The sequence below is a fragment of the Parasteatoda tepidariorum genome, chromosome 3, assembly GCF_043381705.1.
Source record: "Parasteatoda tepidariorum isolate YZ-2023 chromosome 3, CAS_Ptep_4.0, whole genome shotgun sequence".
NCBI lineage: Eukaryota > Metazoa > Arthropoda > Arachnida > Araneae > Theridiidae > Parasteatoda > Parasteatoda tepidariorum.
The window spans coordinates 26,484,647-26,505,402 of NC_092206.1; positions in this window are offsets into that span (position 1 = coordinate 26,484,647).

Here is a 20,756-nt window from a genome sequence, read left to right on the forward strand (position 1 = left end):
TGTTCACAGACTCTTTTTTTTTTGTTTCGTTAAACTCAGAACATGAAAAGTTATGAGAAGGAAATTAAGATTCTGTACGTATCACTTTTGACATTAAAAAAAAATCAAAAAATTTGAAAGAATTTGACAACAAAGATCATTAAAATGACATTATAAAAGCATNTATATATATACAGAGAGAGAAAAAAATATTAAAATAAAAAAAATCAAACTAACACAAGAAGAAATAATCGAAAAAATTTCAATAAAAATCTGGAAAAAAAAGAAAGAAAAAAGATAATATCTTCCTCAGCTCACGCGATTATATCCGCAAAAACGAGTGCTTTCTAATATTGTATCAATGTAGCCAAGGCAAAATATATCAATACAGTAGTGTGAGGAGCGCCCCAAAACTTTTACACACATTAAGTAATGAATATCAAGTAAAAAACGGGGGGGGGGAATCAACAAAAAAGCTGTGATAGTCTTAATAGGATTACTGGTTACACATTGGTCAGAGGCTTTTTCTTTCCGTATTGACTCCATTAAACGCCACAACATTTCAAATCATGGGTTGCAAATACTGTCTCAATTGATATTTGTTGTCGGATTGATTTTCATATCCTGCCTATGTACGCGTTTCAAGTTGTCCCTAATTACTTTTCCTTCTTCAGCAGTCATACTTGTATTAAAATCACAGTTAAGTCAGTAGTCAGTCGTAACTGAAAATATCGTCTGCACTAATTAATTAGCTTAGTATAGGTCAAACTAAGGAACCTTTAAGATTGAGTCCAAGAATGTGAAGATTCGATTGAAAATTATGCAAGGGATTCGTTTTTTTTTTCGCACTGTACATAATGCTGTGCACAGTATGTACTGTACATAATGTATTAAGCTATCTAATATATTGTTTGTATATTATATATACACTACTTTAAAATGATATTAAAAAAGGAAGAACGATAAGTTAAGGTATACCTTTGGGCCTTTCCCTGGGAGCTCCGAAGAACTCAGAAAAATCATCATCGAGAACATCTTGTTCTCTATCTGAAACAAATAAAAATGTATGCAAAATTAAAAAAAAAGCAAAAAAAGCAAATTTATTTTCTATTTCACTCTAAAACAAATCCATCAATCTATTGTTAAAAAAGTGCGGCACATTTTGGTAAACGTTTGTTATATTTTATTAGTTTAATAAGTAATAGTCGAAAACATTTTGAATCTTAAGATGTAAAACTTTTTTACGTCATTTTAAATTATGTGATTTCACATGACAAAACAGGAAATTTGAGAGAAATGAGTCGAATAGTTCCTGAGAAATCGAGTTTTAAAATTCAATTACTCAATAACCATTCAAGCAACTTCACTCAAATTTTGTATTATGCCATATAAAGTTAAAATCTTTAAAATTGATTATAAAATTGTATATCTTACAATTTAAAATTTAAAGAGCCATTACATTATGTCCACCCTCCATCTATAACAATGGGTTCGCCCAGGATTTCATGGTTTCTCACCCAGGAACAATGTTTTCATGGGGCACATTGGGATCCATAATCCTCATAGAACAATCTCTGACGTCTGTAGGCTACTTGAACATAGCTGCAGACCAGGTTTACCCATTCATGGCAACAGTTTTTCCTGCGGAGGACGGTGTTTACCAACAGGATAACGCACCATGTCATAAGGGTCGAATCGTCATGGATTGGTTCGAGGAACATTTCAGTGACTTTCAAGTCATGTCTTGGCCCCCAAATTCACCTGACCTTAATCCAATAGAGCATTTGTGGTCCTAATTGGAAAACCAAATTTGTGCTGCCACGCTAACCCTTCGTAATGTGAGGGAATTGCAGGACCAGTTGGTGAGCGCTTGGTACCAGATACCTCAGACTACCTATCAGCACCTTGTGGAATCAATGCCACAGCGGATGCTAGCAGTTTTGAGATGGTCCTTCATGTTATTAGCAGGGTGGTCATAATGTAATGGCTCTTCGGTGTGCATTTCGCGTTATTTTGAAACATCGTTCGAGTTTGCTGTAATCTTAATGTGGTGCTAAGTGAAACCATATTCTTCGTACGATCTTCAACTTTATTATACAATACTACACTATAAAAAATTGCGGATCAAATAAGGGTGTAAATTGTGTTGTAACTATAGTGCAAAGTGCCGTCAGTTTGGGTATATCATCTGTAAAATCTATTTTTATCGTAAAATATTATATCGTAATTGTTCCAGTAATATTCATTTAATTAAAGTGATTCTACCTTAATTATTACCGTAAAAATCACGCTATATCAGAATTTTCAGGCTCTTCGGTGTATATATATAACATTAATTTTAATGTCATGAAGTTCTTGTTTTAAAATTATTTAAAAAATATTCATCTCTTTTAACGAGTCTTACACTTAAATACTTATTTTCAAAAAACTTGTATTTTATTATAATTGGATCCTGCAAAGTTACGTTAGATGTTGTGACGGTATTTCAGTAGATTTGTACATCATCGAATGACTTTTTGTAGCTTGTTTAACGGGGGATGGGGAATGATTACATGTACGAATATATGATTGCATTACACTTCTTTAAAAAAAAGTTTCTTCAACAAAAGTCTATGCTAATATGATAGCCAGGTTTTATAAACTAAATACATTATAAATAAGTGAAACAATGTTTTAAAAGTTATAAACAGGTCGTACTATTGTCTTAAAAATGTATACTTTCTTATAGTTTCCTTCTAGACTTTTAATTCAGTATATATTTAAAAGTTTGAGGAAATAGAAGCGTTAACTACTGAATACATCCAATGATTGCTCTTTAAATGCAATGTGCATTATTTAAAATGTATTTAAAAAAAAGTTTTGTAGCTAGATTCTTAAAGTCTGAAACTTAAAGTATGATCTTGATTGGCACTTACCATCGCGACTCGAGCAAAAGCATGAAAACATTCTAGACATGATTTTACAACCTACAGGTATGCAATCTCAAATAAGAATGAAATTGTTTAATTCTGTTGCAATTTATCTGTCCCAGCAACAATACTTAACATAAAAACATTGTTGAAATGTACATTGATTTCGTAATTTTTAAAAATATTAAAAAATCTTTTACAATTTCAACAATGATATTATTGAAAATATCATTGTTGAAATCTAATTATAACTATATTCATTGTCTCTCAAAACTAATGCTACATATGCTTTTCTTCGTAGTTTTTACAACAAGTTCCGAAATGAAGCTTAATATAGGAATAGATTTAGGCTAGAAAATACATTGTTATTAAATTACTGTTTAAGATTGGCTAAAAGATTGATAAGAAACATATGATATATATTTAGAAATATGCAGCATATTTGTTAAGGGTAATCACCCCCCCCCAAACCAAAAAAAAATTTTTTTCAAATCCTTCACAATGTAACAAATTCTAATAAAATTACCGTACTGTATAATAATGACATTTCTTGTAAGAAAAAAATAAAATAAAACAACATGATTTTGGCAATAAAAACCAAAATATATGGTACTTAACCAATCATTTGATAATTTTTCCGTTTATAAGGTAGGAGTTTACCGAAATTTCTGGTTTTTAAAATAATAGTTCGTATTAACACACATTTAGCATACGATACAAACCTGAAAAATTAACTTCATTGAATAAATAGACTATATGCAATGCTCTAAGGTAATGTCTTGTATTAAAAACAATTTATTCGCACGCAAGCATTTGTAACGATATATTTAATAGAACTAAATTTTGCCTTAAATTTGAACACCCTACAGGAAGAAAAGTTCCAATAAAACTATTGTGGTGTATGGTAATGACAGTTTTGGTAAAGAAAGTCATAATGAACCGAAAATAAACAATGTTTAAACCATGTATTTGGTAATTTTCTGTTCATATTGTAACTACGATTTACCAGAAATTATCGTTTTAAAAATTATAGTTTGTAATACAAAGCGTTTCGTAAAAAAATTCAAAAAAGGTTAAAAATCCGAGTAAATTGTTATTACGGCATGCTATTAAGTACTTTGATAAAATTACTAAATTTTACCACAGTTTCTAAATTTTATCAAATATTAAAAAAAAATATATTTTGTTGTCTATTTTACCAAAATCATTACCAAAGCACTTTTTTGAAAATTACCTGCTTTATAGTGTTCCCATAAAGCCAGAAACAAGGTAAATTCTACCGTATTCTGGTAGTTTTGACCATAGTTTTTTTTTCTCAATATGGTATCCTCAGCCGCAATAAATGTGTTTTCAGTGACATAAAATTACCGGTAAATATTTAGAATTGAATAAGCGTATCTCATCAAGAGCAGACTCTTGTGACAGTTATGGCACCGGAATTATTTCGCAGTCTTGATTCTGCAGGAAAAAATTCTAGTATTTATTACTCTACCACCAGGTCATATAAGCAAATGAAAGCATAATTAAATTAAAAGCTTGTAGACAAAATTTAATTTTCCAACAATATTATGAGAACCAGAATTGAATCACTGTATGTCGAAAGAGATTCGGTCCTGTTTTCTTCTTTTCGTATGGCACCTGAACTTGCCGCATCTGAACTATAAAACAAATGTGATTCTACAGGAAGGAATTGCAAGGGTTTATTACTGAACTACCAATTCATGTAAGCAAATGGAAGAATAAATAAAACGAAGAGCTTATACAAAAATTTAATCTCCCGACAATATTATGAGAACCAGTATTGAATCGCTGTATGTAGAAAACGATTCAATCTTATTTATACTTCTTTTTGAAAATTCTAAAGAGAAAATATATTTCCCACTTCTCTTACAACTACAAAAAAATTGAAGAGAAAATTAGGTTTACGATGCAGAGTCTCGGTGCTGCTATCTAGAGTGGCAGAAACTAGACGTCCAAATTAACGCGGCCAACGGTATCTCACCCATTGTGGTGGTCCTGAAAAAGTGGATACCACTTCTGGAGAACTCACTAGGTCTGCTCATCGGGAAGACTGATTGTGCAGCTCATAGGAAATTTTAAAAAAAATAAATTAATGTCTAGATTTATATAACTTTTTTTTATAGATTTTCCACTCTGATAAAAAAGAACAACAGAAAATGGTATTTTTTTCATCTTCTTCGAAAAGTAGTAAGCAGTTAGAAGCCCTTTTTGAGCCAACTTTCAGTTTGGCCGTCCTTCAATTTGGCCACTTTTACGTCTCGCCATCTTTCCGTGCCACATGTTCAAAGAAATAAACAACAGTGAAGTTTCAATTGTTCGAAGCAGCTTTCGAGTATGCAACTGTGATGCCAAAGATGGTATCATGACTCAGCAAGCCAACCAAAACTTCAATTGAAATTATAATTTATGAAATTTACCTGGACACTGTTATTTAGATTAATTAAGGAGGTCCACATGTTCCTGGTTTGTTCGATAAGGGTTATTAAGAATTTTTTCGATGCAGCCACCTGTAGCATGGTGTACTTCTGAATCGCTTGAATAGCGCCAGTGGCTAATTGAGGCGTTCTATTTTGATTTCGAGGGATGCATTACTGTCCAAAGAGCATTAAACTAGTATTTTGAGAAATGAGCTTAAACGATCCAAAAGTATTAAAAATTTTATTTCCTCCTAGTGTAGTTACAAGAATTATTTACAAGAAATTGCAATTTATGTAGAAAACAGCAAAATTTTAGTTATTCTTCTGAGCATATTTTCTTTGGAAACAGTCTGCCTAATTTAAAACTAACTACCATTTATTGTTACAAATAATATCAGGTAAAACAGAAATTAAATTTAAAAAATAGTAAAAAATTCATTAATTGCAATTTAGGTAGAAAAACAGAAAAATTTCAGTACTTTTTCTCTTAAGCTTATTTTCTTTAAAAAATTGTCTGCCTAATTTAAAAAAAAAAAAAAAAAAAAAAGCAATATTTGTTGTAAAACACATTCAGGTAAAACACAAATTAAATTCAGAGAATAGTTAAAAATCAATGAATTGAAATTTAAGTAGAAAACAGCAAAGTTTTAGTTATTATTCACTTGAGCTTATTTTTTTAATGTAAAAATGTAACAATTAACGTGAAAAACATGATTTGCCAAATAACTTTGCTATTCTAAAAATTTTCATTATAACATAGTTTGGTTAATATTGACTCGGTATAATTAGTGTACATATTTCTGACTTCATTAAACAATCATATTTTTTTAAACTTCTATAATAAAGAAAAGAATATATTAAACATTTTTAATCTTGATTAAGTTGAACCACCAACTATTTTTCAAATGATTAAGCGTCCTAAAGTTCGTATGATCGTTACGCCAAGTATATAAAAGCAGCATTATTATGTTTAACAGTATAAACAAAATAAATAAAAAATCATAAAGAGCTAAATAGTTATGAACGGCGTTGCAAAAACTAATAATTATAAGATATATTCGAATTTTAATTTTCGACATTTTATTGTTAAAAAAATATTACTTTATTTTCTCTCGAAAATCTCAATACCAACTGAGGCTATTGAAATGAAATATTGATGTCTGCCGCTATTATCAGAAACAGGTATTGATTATATAGAAAGTAAATTATCTTGAATAGATTTATTAACATGATTTTTCGAACCTCTTTTGCCAAGGAAAACAAAAAAGCCAGAGTTTAAGTGCCTTACACTTGAAGCAAAATGATATCTCCAAACTATATTTACATTCTTGCTGAGAAAAATTATTTGGGTTTTAGAACGGACAAACAACTTAATTAATTTAAAAGTTATTAAACTTTTTTTTTTGAAAAAAATCGCCCAATTGGTGACATTTTTGAAACTCCATAAAAATTATTAAAATCACTCAATTATTCTCAGTTTTTGCAAAACTTGATGGGTCCAAATAATGCAGCTTTAGTGAAAGTTTTTTAAATTAGAAAACAAATGTGTTTCATTTTCACAAAACTGTGGCTTTTCCCCATATTGAAGTTTTGCGCCATTTTCAGTACAAGTATAGAGAACGCTGTCTATAGATAGGGTAAACTTGATCTAAAAGTCACGAGTAACTGATGCAAACTCACAGTAGTTGTGAAAAATAGCATATTATTCTCAAAAAAGCTTCATCTCTCATGACGACGGAGACATCGGAAAACAGCCTTAATTAACTAGAATGTGCTAATAGAAAATTTCGAATTTCCGACATTTTATAAAATCATATAAATTCAATTGTATTTAACAACTAAGTAGGTCTGTGTTTGATAGAGCTGAATGTCCAGTTTAAACGTTGTTGCCTTGAGAGATCAGTTCTCTCAAATTGAGTTTTAATCATCCGAAAATGTTTCTCAAGATTAACTGTTAAAAGAGGATTACAGCGGATTACTTCTTTCTTGACAGAGCTTTGTTGTAATTCACTTAACTGAACTTGAACGAATTTCGCTTTACTGAATTGGAGGACAAATTTGCTGCAGTAATCAATGCTTTGTTTTATCGGTTTCTTTGGCTATGGCTTACTGTTTTTTAGTTGACCACTAATGGTTAGGATTGATTATTTATTTATTTACTTATTCATTTGTTTTTATATCTTACAATCAAATAAACTTGATAGTGATCTAAGTGCATGTAACTACACAGGATTAAAAACGCTTACTGTCTTAAGTGCTTGATGAATGGGAATATTTATTTTATACTTGTGTACGTTTCTTATAGTATATTATTATGTTTTTATTATCTCTATTGTTTTAATTTACGGGGTGTTCCGTAATGATATGATCAACATTTAATATTGATTTGTAGAGTCCATATCAAGAATGAAATCATAAAATATGCACTAAAGCAAAAAACAACGTGAATAAATAACAAATGAAAGTACATAAATCCAAATACTATAGTTACGATTCTCTAAATAAGAATCTTACTCAGTGTCTAAACTTTAAATAACATAAGAGAAGTTCTGGGAAAAGTTCTTTTTTATGGAAATGAAACTATAGCATATCAAAATGATCTACAAATGAAAGTATTTTTATGCAACATTTAATGTTGATTTTTATAGTCCATATCAAAAATGAAATCATAAAATAGGCACTAAAGTAAAAAACAACGTAAATAAAGCACAAATGGAAGCACATAAATCGACATACTATAGTTACGATTCTATAAATAAGAATCATCCTCAGTGTCTAATCTTTAAATAATGATAGAGAAGTTCTGGGAAAAGTTCTTTTTTATGGAAATCAAACTATAGCATGTCAAAATTATCTGCAAATGAAAGTACTTTTATACAACATTTAATATTGATTTTTATAGTCCATATCAAAAATGAAATCATAAAATATGCACTAAAGCAAAAAACAACGTGAATAAAGCACAAATTAAAAGTACATAAATTGACATGCTATAGTTACGATTCTATAAATAAGAATCTTCCTCCACGTCTAAACTTTAAATAATGACAGAGAAGTTCTGGGAAAAGTTCTTTTTTATGGAACTGAAACTATAGCATGTCACAATGATCTACAAATGAAAGTACCTTTATGCACTTTCATTTGTACATTATTTTGGCTTTAGTTTACATAGCACAGAGTATACCTCCTCCTTTTTGGAATAAAATATAATATTATACTGAATACAATGCTGAATACTGCCACAGTAGAAAAATCAGCGTTAAGTGACGAAAAATTTATAATTTGGATTTTTGTAACTTTGACATTTTTGAAAATAATCAAATTTTGGCAACAAAAAAAAAATCTAAATAAATTTTCCTTATTAGTTTTTTGAAATTTTTCTTTCAGTTCGTAGCTTTAGAAATAAAAAAAAATAGCTATCGAGTCACTTTTCTCTATCATGAAGTACATACGTTGTTTTTCAATTGGGAGCCTGCAAGCTACGTCATTGCGGATAGTTCCTGGCATTCGTTATACCGAGATCAAGAAGTTAATCAAGTTCAACGCACATACGTGTTGTTGCTGACAGGTATCCATAATTAAATCTGATCCGAAAATTGATTCAGCGTGATTAATTAATCCAGCCCAAATTGCTGTAACTTTAACGCTCCAAGCAAAACCACGTGATTTTAAAACAACCATGTGATTTGAATCACACGGTTCGGCCTGATGACGTATTATTCATCTCGAGTTGCAACTTCTTAATTGCCCACTAGCTATAGGGATAATGCCACATATTCATGAGTTTCATACCAAAGTGAATTTGCATAAGTCATGCCTGCCTTTCTTTTAACAAGGGTATTTTTATTTTAGATGAGCAAAAATTTGCTTAAAAATTGTGAAATCGTTAAATTACTTACAAGTAGGTTTCCGATTATTCGACTCGTGGTGATGTGGCTTCTGTGATATCTGGCGTGGTTTAAAAAAATGGGAATATAGAAACCGACCATGTCTAAATGTGAAATAATTCTACTCGACTTATTTGAGTCAGATGTTTTCACATTTGTGTAATTTATCCCTAAACTTAGAATATTTTTGATAAAACCTTTATCTTAAAATATGTAACATGGATTAAATAAATGGAAGACAGAGTAAAAAGTAGTAAAACTTTGTCGTACCCAGTTATTTATTTTAAATCCAGTCTATCCCCTTTGCCACATTAGACAGGTTAATTAGGACCTTACTGTATTTCACGAATTTTTTCCTGATTGCAAAATTAATTAATGGTCTATTCTTTTTAATTTGAACATGAATATTTCGAATGACTAGGTAATTCAAATTAATATTGCATTTACTAAAATGCAAAATGTGAGCTAAATCAGTGGAACAGCCTATGAGAAATCAAATTTTGAAAATACGACATTTATGGCACTCTTATTGTACATTGTAATATTTATAATTACCTTTTAATTAGTTCTTACTTTTGAATTTCAGATAATTCGTATTTTGGTTAGTTCGAATTTTTCCCCCTCCCCTTTTGATTTCAGATAAAAAGAAGTCTATTTATAAATATGCTTGATAATACTTGAATATATATATATATATTGTCAACAGACTAACAAATGTATTGCCACTATTCCACGTAGAAGTGGTTAGTTATATCAATATTTAAAAACCAATTTAAAAACCAATATTAAATACCAATACTTTTTAAATGTTTTCCAATAACTATTTCAGAGAGTGTAAAAAATCTGCATTGTGCGAAAATATTTGGAATCTTTCCCCCTCTATTAACTAAAAATAAAATAAAAATGAAAAGGGTCTCTGACAATTTCTTTCCCCCAGGGCACTTTCAACATTTATGACACCACCACATGTGTCGCGGTATCTGCTGTGAAACTTATTTCCCCAGTGATATAACTGGTGGCGTCAGAGAAAAATCAATTTTAGAAGCAATCGTGAGGTTATCATTAGCATTCAGGAAGCCAGTTGCAGTTACAGTGCCATTGATCGAATCCGTCATTTATTCGTTCTTCCTGTCGAGTTCCAAAGAGCCTGGAGCTGTAATATATATTTGAGTAGAATGTCCTTGTCATTTCACTCATAATTGATAAGGATTTTTTTTCTTTCAAAAATATATAACGTATATTTGTCAAACGTGGTTTTGAATTTTAAACGAGTTAAGTTTGAATATTAGTTTTAAAATTCTATGCAAGCATTAGAAAGTTGTGAACTACCAGCATTGCTTATTGAATATGCATGTTTTATGCGATTGAATCAAATCGTGCATTAAGGGGGCATATACCTTTCTTTCACATTAAAAAAGTAGGGTTTATTCTGCATTAAAAGCAATGTATTGATGGAGGATTTCAGAAAGAATGAAGAATGAAGAGAAGATTTAAAAAAGAACTTAGCTCCAGCTGATTATTTGTAATATGGTCGAAAACCTATTAATCTACTGTTTCGATAAAAGTTCCAGCACGTAGCCTTAGGCAGCGCCTCCTACAACTGAATGCTACTACACGGTTTCTTATAGGTAGTCCGATCAGACCACTATGCAGGTAAACCAGTTTACGAAAGAGCCACTTATTTGAAAATCTAGTAAAAATAAGTGGTAGCAAATATATGTCTACAACTTTGTTTAATTGTCTTATTCATTTGACTACCACTACAGATTCAATTCTCAAATATATATGATAAATTTCTCTCGATTACTTTTAAAATAGAATTTGGGTTCATGCGCACACTGGTTTACTTTTTAAATAGTCTGCTCCGACTACTTATTAAATACCGTGTGGTGGTTTTCTGACGTAGGAGGTGATGCCTTAGGTCCCGTTCTTAGAATAGGAAAACTGGAAGTAAATTTATTTCATTTCCAGCGATTAATCTAGTATTTCATGATATTATTCCCTGCTATTTCTCCGCATTTTCTTTCCGGGTAGAGATATCATAACTTTAAAATTCACACGGAACTGTTTCTAACCATTAAAAAATTCCGTCTGATTGATTCTAAACCAGTTTTATTTCCGAGTGCTGCTCTATGTTGTGAAGTTCTACTCATGATGGTCAATCAATAGACATAGGGTGTAAAAAATTAGTGGTTGCTACTTTAAAACAAATATTTTTCACAATATGTGGGGTCTGGAAGCAAAGGGTGAATGACAATGGGGGACTTGCTTAGTGAAACAGCTTAAGCATTGTCTCAGCGGACAGATTGGTTGGCTAAAAGGAGTATCTCAATTTTCTTCCAGATACTGAGATACTTCCCAGAGATCTGCTTTTCCGTTTTTTTCTTTCTGTGGATATCTGTAAGATGTCGTTTAAGAGACACATGTCAAAGAACAGAGAACATGGTACCCGAACCAGCAGGGTAACTGCAGATATAATGAAATTCCAGAAATCTTTCAACAATACGCTCTTCACTCGGTCTCCTTAACACGTTGAATGCCGAGGGGGTAACCGGCATTGAGTTTGTTCGTAGCGCCATGGGGTCACCGGCGACCGGCACTGAGATCGTTTCTAGAGCCATGGAGGTCACCGGGTCCAAGATTATTAGAAACACATAATTCGAGTAAATATTTAATGCTTTATTTTTTTATACTATCATCGTTACTGAAATGGTTTGAAGAAATTAATGCAATGCATACTGAGAAAATCATTTTGGGCAGACAGTCAAGCAATGTAAAATTAGCATGGCATTCAACGTATTAATTGCAGCTGTAGGCTCATTCAGCATTTGTTTTAAAATTCTTCATAATAATTTTTCATGCTCCATTTTTTTACTGTGCATTTCATTTTATCCGAAAAGAGCTCCTCTTAGTGTTCACCTCTTGCTTCCTGACTTCATATTATGCTGTGAAAGTTGTTTGGTTTGGAAAGTTCTATCAACCCTTATAATTGTAACCATTAATTTTATTACACAGGCTATAGAGTGTAGTTAAATTTAGATAATAAAAAAATTTTAACCATTAAATAAAAATCAATTTTATATTTCTTTTTTAAACTAACAATATGAGTCTTTGATTTAAAAAAAATTTATTCTGCATAGCATATTCGTTTGAAATCTTTAAAACAGTTTAAAACAGTCGGGAAAAAAAAGTTACGCGAAATTTTAGATCTGTAATTAAAACAAACGGGATACTTTCGATTGGTTAATTATAAATTTATACATTCGATAATATACGACTAAGGTTTGTTTATGACTTCTCTAAGAAAAGTAGTCTTTTCTTAACTAAGAGAAACTCGTTTCAGATATTCTTCTAGTCGAAAATGTATTTCAAATCATTTGCAGTATCACCGGTTTTATTAACTTTAAGAGTTACGATTTTGAAAGGAACTTTAAGTACGTTTTGTCTTAATCAATTTTCAAAGTGCTTGTTTGCCGGATGTTAGTTAAAAATTTATTCTCGAAACTTTTCCTATCACTCCCAAATGACATCCATCCACCATTCTTCGCTTTCAAGTAATACCTAAAATAACTTCTACTTTCACTTTGAGACGAAAACTGTAACTTAATACTTTAACATGTCGCATGTCAAAGAATTCCCTGGACAGATTGACTGTATTCTTGCAATCATTCCATTCCATTTTTGGGCGTGGCGATGACGTCATCAAGAAGTGGGTGTTGTCACGAGGCAATTATTTGTAATGACTGGGATCAGAAAAGGAAAGGGATAGTGAAAAGGAAAGTATTACTTCCCATGGAGTCATTTATAAAGGTTAAGAGTTCTTATTCTCGCTTTGAGACGTTCTCTTCTTCCTGGATTGGAGAAGAGGCGGTGGTGGATGAAGGACTTCAGGATGAAGGATGATGCGGTCGCGAACAACGAAATCGATGTTTGTCTTTTACTGTGCTATTTCTGTCCATGAAACGGCTGGTAAATGAGAAAATATGGGATAGGAACAAAAAGACAATTAACTTTTCGGAGTTGTAAGTGAGAAAAAATAATGTACCAAATGTGCTTTATATCATTATTTCGGACATTATCAAAAAGATTTATTTTTGCAAAGAAATCTGTTAGATTTCCCTTTTTGTTTTATTTTAATATTACCATTTCGTAGCATTTATGGCCCTTTTTTTACCACTGAATCGTATTGGCGTAGAGTTTTTTTTTTTAAGCAAAAAGTTCAAAAAATTATATATTTTTATAGCATAATTTGAGATTCTGATTAACGCAGGGTACTCTATAATAACTGTCCTTAATGTACATTTTTAGAACCAAATCATATAAAAGAAACACAAAAATTAGCGAAAGAAATTACACTACGAGTCTCAAAATCGAAATCTGTATTATCACTTATTGCAAGGAAACTGGATAATGAAACATTATAACCGGTTTAGCAATGGTCTTATAACCAATAGTAACCGTTTTTTCCATAAGCTTTAAAGTCTACTCTGCGTTGAAAACCCGTCTTTCTCTATGTTACTCAATGTAGAAGTTAGGTGTAGAAGAGAAATTTTATTAGAAATTTTCTCAGTAACTCTAAGCTTGATAATTATCTTTTAACTGTTTTCACCGGCAATCAAACCTTTTTGATGTTTTTAATCCAGCCTTTCTCATTAAGGATTTGATGAATTTCGATATCATGTTTTGTTTTTTCATTGCTTAAATATTAATTTACAATTTCTGATTTATATACAGGTATTAACGGCGGTCTTTTTAGAACAGGCACACCCTGTAATTTTTCATTTTATTTTATAACCGTCGTTGAACATTCGACCCAATTTTATGGGTTAACGACTACTAATGTTCCACTCCGTAGACTTGTAATTTTGAACCCAATCCAGAAGACAAAGGAACTCCTGGATCGAATATTGGGAGAAATATGCCTTCTTGAAGGACTTTTTGATGGAGCTAACGCGCATTTGCGTTACATGGAGAGAAAGACCACGAGAACCTCCCACAGTCAGTCTGACTGCAAGGGAACTCTAACCCATGATCCGTCTACCACTGAGGATATTTCATGTCAGCATTGTGGTCGGTGTAAGCCGGATGCGGAATTCAAATCGACTGGGATTTGAACCCGGTTCGCCTCATTGGGAGGCAAACGCTCTATCCCCTGAGCCATCGCGACTCACACCCTTTAATTAGTCGCAATTCCAAAATAAATAAATTTTTTTACATCTCAGAGTCAGAGAATCAGTATTGTTGAATGTTATTCAAAATATGGCATCGCTATTTTAGTTTCATTCCGAGGTAGATTTTTGAAGTTGATACAGCCAATACGAAATAATTATTTTTCTATACTAAACTGCAATGTTTCTTGACAATGGAGAAATATGCTGAGGGAAAACGAAGAAAATAGTTCCCGGCGCGATGTCTGTATTTCGAGGTAAATTACGCATTTCACAATAGAAATATGATAAGTTATCTTAACCCACACATATATAGCGTTAATTTGCTATAATTTTCTTAAAATTTTATATATTTTCAGATTTACGAGCGGCGCATCGCGGAATGGTATCTTTATTTAGTTATATTTCTTCTATATAACGACTGAACTTATTTCTCCTTCTNTAAAAATGAATATATTCTACAAATTTAAACAAAATTTTCTTAGTTCTTATGGACCCAGTAAAATTAGAAAGCCATAATATTAAACTAAATAGAATTTATTTCTTTATTAAATTAACCAAGTGCTCTATAAATCCCACGATTTATTTTAACATTTTGTAATTGCAACGAATTTTATAACACGAATCCTTCATTGTCGTTTTGTATTTGCGTTCTTCACGATCTATCCGTAACATATCCATGTTGTTAATATGAAGAAAATCTTAAACTCAAGACAACGTTCAACAGCTACAAACAGCGTGCTTGCATCTTTGAAAAACCACGCCAGTAAAATAACGTAGGTACTCAAAAAATAATAATAAAAAATTTACTAAAAAATAATAAAAGAAACACGAACATTCGAAATGGCTTCGATCGAAATCTTACGTTGGAACCTAAGATAAATCTGCGAAATTTCCCTAGTAACACTGTAACTGTTTTATTTAAATTTTTTTCGATTTCTATATTTTAATTCTATTATCACAACTAATATTCCTTATTTGTTTGTAAAATATATCTGTAATGATTGAATAGTTTGCAGAACTACAAAGCAGTAATTGAAGAATTTGAAAACTTCTAAGTGGTAATTGAAAACTTTTCAGAATTTCTACACAATGAAACAATTCTCGTATATCTTAATGCCAAAAATTTGGCAACTTCATTACACCAAAATGGTGCAGTAAAACACCTCAAATAACTCTTAATCATAATTATAAATTTAGAAGATGGTATCATAAAGTTAGGAGATGCATACATACTATGTTTCTTAATAAAAAGTTAGTTTGTTAATCAATCATACGCATCACATAGATAATATTTATCACCAGTGTGCCAACGTTGGTGTTTTCGGAAGCAAAAATGAGTCCTTTATCGTGTGAATGCGCATGATTTTGGTGTGGTTTTTTTTTCCGTCCACTTTAGATGTCTGGATATAACTGCTTCCTTTAAACTGTGTATGAAAACTTCATTGGCTGTTAACTAGAAGTATAGTCTACCTTTACGCAATTTTTTAGGTCGTTTACCATCAAAGTAGAAGAGATAGGCACCTTATTTTTTTCTGCGTGTATGCAATAAATATATGTATATATATTTCAGATTCTACAGAATCAAATATTTATGTACGCATTCTCATACTTGAACTAATGAAAGCTTAGTACTCATTGTCGTTCTAGATTTCTTTGCAAACAGAAGATTTAAAGTTTTTTTTCCTTGAGTTTTCATAGTATTTTTAATTATACCCAAAAGTAAAAAGTTGAAACATAATAAACTTTTTGAGGTTAGTTTGGTTTTTTGTTAGTTTTTGTATGCTCAGTGGCGTTTTTTTTTGCTAATATGTTCTTTAAAAATATTGCTTAGAGCTTTTATAAAAGGCTACTTGCCTAAAATTTAAGTTTTTCTCATCTTTCCTTTCTTGTAAAAAATTTAATCTATTTTTTTACAATATCACTTAGTTCCTGATGCTGTATTTTCCAGACATAAATGAAAAGTGAATTTTTATATATCATATTTAACTTACACCAAACTCTAATAAGAACTGGAAAAAAAAAACTTTTCTATATATAACAATGTTAAAAGGTTTACATTGTAAGAAATATTTCTTACCACCTATCTTTTAAAAAAGTATTTCATCCCCTGTTTCGAAAAATCCAGTTCTTTTTATAATTGCAATGCAGCAAATCTCCACACCGAATTTCTTTAAACCTTCTTATTTTAAAATTAGAAAACTTTTTTTTCTTTTCAAAAGTTTTTGAAAGTACTCTTCGAGAGTTCTAAGTTAATCATAAAAGATGATTCGATCCCAAACTGAGGAAGGTAGAAGGGGGAAAAAGTGAAGAAGAAAAAACTGAAACTGAAAAAATTATATTGAGGACGATTTTCAAAAGTAAGAGAATCCAGAAGTCAATCGAAACCCTCTTATCTTGGGTAACATTTTTTACAAACTTTTCAACTTTTTTAGTTGAAAAATGAGGTGTTGTGAGTAATGTGCCCGTCGACTCACTCGCTATTCTTGAACTCATCAATAAAGGATATATTGAGAAAAAGAAAATTCACTTCATCGTTCGTAAATAAAAAGAAAAAAAATATTAATGGCATACTCACATAAAGTAACCAAAAAAAAAATACTGCTCAGCCCCGCAAGTGATAACGGCTGATGATAAAATGATGAAAGATGATAGTGATGAAAGGTTAGTCATCTTCATTTTTCTTTTGAAAAAGAAAACATTTGCGAAAATAATATTTCAACAAGAAATTGTCCTCTTAAATCTTAGTACCCTATAAGCTTAGATTTTTACTAGAACAACAAATGAAGAGATAATGGGTTTTCGCCGTTAATCGGAACTTCCTGAAGCACTTTTGTTTTAGGTAAGACAAATTTAAAAATAGTGTTTAGAAAGTGCCAATTTCAAAATACTTCTTTGCTTTTGTCAATAAATCAATTTTATTCCATAACTGGTTAACACATTCGCTTTTGTGTAGCATTGTTAAAAGTCACAGCGATAAATTACTTCTATTTAAATAAATATTAAAACAACAATTAAAATAAAAATATCTTAGACAACTCATTTCCAGATAATAGAAACTCTTTCTCTACTTATATTTTTTAAGAGAAAGTGAAAGATTTTAGTATTTTTTTTAAAGAATTAAGAACGCGTAGCTTTTTTGCTTAAATCGACAAATCAATTTTATTTCTTAATTCGTTAATACATTTGTTTTTGTGTATCACTGTGAAAAGTCACAGTGATAAATTATTTGTGTTTTATTAAATATTAAATAACCATTAAGAATAAAAATACCTTAGGCAACTTATATCCCGAGGATTGAAACTCTGTCTACATTTGTCTTTTTAGAGAAAGTTAAAGGCATTAATTTTTTTTTTTAAAAGATAGCCATTTAAAAACACAAATCTTTTTTGTATCAGTCAACAAATTAGTTTTATTTCATAACTAGATATACATTTTTGTGTAGCTCACTGCGAAAAGACACAGTGATAAATTATTTGTATTTAAATAAATATTTAATAGCCTTTAAAAATGAAGTTTTTTAGGCAACTCATATCCTGAACTTTTTATCTATTTTTATTTTTTAAGAGAAAGCTGAAAATTTTAATATTTTTTTTCAAAAAAATAAATAGGCATTTAAGAACACGTGACTATTTTGCTTAAATCAACAAATCAATTTTATTTCATAGCTACTAGCTAATACATTTGGTTTTGTGTAGCACTGTGAAAAGTCACAGTGATAATTTATTTGTATTTAAACAAATATTAAATAGACATTAAGAATAAAATAGAGTTACTGTCATGTACCTACGTTGTTGAGTTACGACGTGCTGTTAACTTATTCTGAATGATTGGAGAGTCAAAATTTACTGAAAAAAATTTTTCCGCGTAGACTTAACATGTAGTCACCGATAAGTTATTTTTATCAGGCAGAATCTCATAATTTCAGGTACTTATTCTTTTTCGTTGCTTGTAAAATTACTCTTAAAGGTCCGGTTTCTTAGGACAAGCGCCTTATCTGGGCGTCAGCGGAACGTCAACGTCCCGCAGACGCCAACAAAATACTGGTTTGTTAGCTCGATGCCTGGTTTCTTAGAACTAGCGCCTTATTTGGGCGTCAGCGGAAAGTTGACGTAGAGCTGGCGCCAAAAAAATACTTTTTTGTTAGCTCAGCGTGAGCAGTCGGTCCAACGCAGACATTATCTCTCATTGCGCATGCGTTAATACCGTAAGCAAATAGTTATTTTGAATATGTATTGATTTTGTTTTTGTCGGCCAGTGTTTTAGTGAACAAATAATGACTTTGTTCAAGAAAAAACACATTATAGCTGAGTTAAATGAAGAGTGCTATGTTTAATGAAGAAGCTATGTTTAATGTCAAAATCAAAATCTTGGCTGATTTCAATGTGCTGTTGGATGTTGTCCGAAATTGCTTCTGTGGTTAACGTTACGTTGTAATCCAACTGCAGTTGAGTTGGACGGCAATTGTAGTTCAAGATGAGCGTTCGATGACGTATACTATCAAACTCACAAATGGATCAATCATAGGTTAGTGCTGATTTCTAGCTGACGGCGTCCTGTCCTAAGAAACCAGGCCTTAACTGTTTAAAGTATCTACTAATGCTTATTAACCATCGTTGAACAGCAGAGCCGATTTTGAGTTTACGACTACTAATGCTCAACTCCGTAGCCTTGAAATTTTGAACTCAATCCAGAAGACAAGGGAACTCCTGGTTTAAGTATTAGGAGAAATGTGCCTTCGTGGAAGACTTTTTTGATGGAGCTAACCCGCATATGCGTTACGTGGAGAGGGAGACCACGAATACCTCCTACGGTTAGTCTCACGGCAAGGGGACTCTAACCCACGATCCATCTACCACTGAGGATATTTCACGTCAGCATCGTGGTTGGTGCAAACTGGATGCGGAATTCGTATCGATCTGCAATCGCCGGGATTATAACCCGGTACACCTCATTGGAAAGTGAATGCTCTATCCCCTGAGCCATCACAGCTCACAAACGTAATGTAACAAATTTAATGTTTTCTCTTATTTTTTAATCAGATTTTAGAAATTATGATAGCTCTACTTGTCACTTTTGTCACATTATTTATGTTATTATCTGCCGAATAAATTGCTAATTGTTTTATAAAAATTTAGTTTTCTTCCTAAAAAATGTTTTCTGGTAGAAAATTTTGCACACAAACTGAAACAAAATTATATTTTTATGTTTAAAGACCTTCTTCTGTACACGAACAATTTTTCGTACTTTGGCGCCGCTTATTGTCTCTTGGAAAGGGAAAGAAAATCAAAATTAACTTAATATTGATTCCATGGCAACAAGTTAAATTCTGAAATAGCTGCTGTTAACTAATTTTCCAATTATAGTTAATTATGCCGAGTATAGTTAATTTGATTTTCTTTATCAGATGTAAGTAACGTTGATTTAAGTACAGATAATCACAATAATAAACTAATAAACTATTTGTTTTTAAATAAAGATTAAATAGCCATTAAGAGTGGAATATTTTTAAAAATAATCAATGTAATCACATACCGACTACCGAAATTCTTTGAACTGTTTTATTTGTGTTAAAGAAAATATTTTGTAAGTACTATTATTATTTGGAAAATAGCAACTTGAGAACAGAAATGCTCATTTTTTTAATTTTAATTTAATTCTGTTTAAAAAAAATGCTGCTTTACCTGATGGTGAATAACGGTAGTCATAAACTTAAGAAATTAGCATTTTAATGAACATTAAGTAACATTTGAAAAATTTGTCCTTTCCACAATAATTAATGTAAACTTCTCTTAACTATTAAAACCCTAAATTTTTATCTACTTAATATTTTTAAACAAGATTTATAAAACTTGATTAAAATATTTATAAATAGGTTATTTTATTTTAAACTTGAGAGCATTATAAAATTGAAATAATTTTTTTTATAATATAGCTACATTAAAAAAAATAGTAATTCGAGAACACAAGGCTTATTTTTAGTTAGAGTTCATTTTGCTGTATTGTTAACCGTAAGCTTTATCAGACCTGAAAGTTAAAACATAAATCAAGAATACTCAATTGAAGAATGTTACGTTTTACGTAAATTAATACAATAAGATTCACGAGAACAAAATTATACAAAAAATGGTAGTCTTAATGAAAGATTGATATTTTGTGTAGTTAATGATAAACACCCATGTCAAGCACTTTTTACATTCCAAATAATCAGAAGATTATACAAATTAGGGAACATGAAAAGGATTAAGAATTGCGTAGGGAACCCTAATTAGAAATGAATTGTACGCCACTAGGGGTTCAACTCTGTTTTAAACTTTTTCTACGTGTTCCTTTGAACAGATATTTTTATTCATCTATATTATCTTAATTGTATTG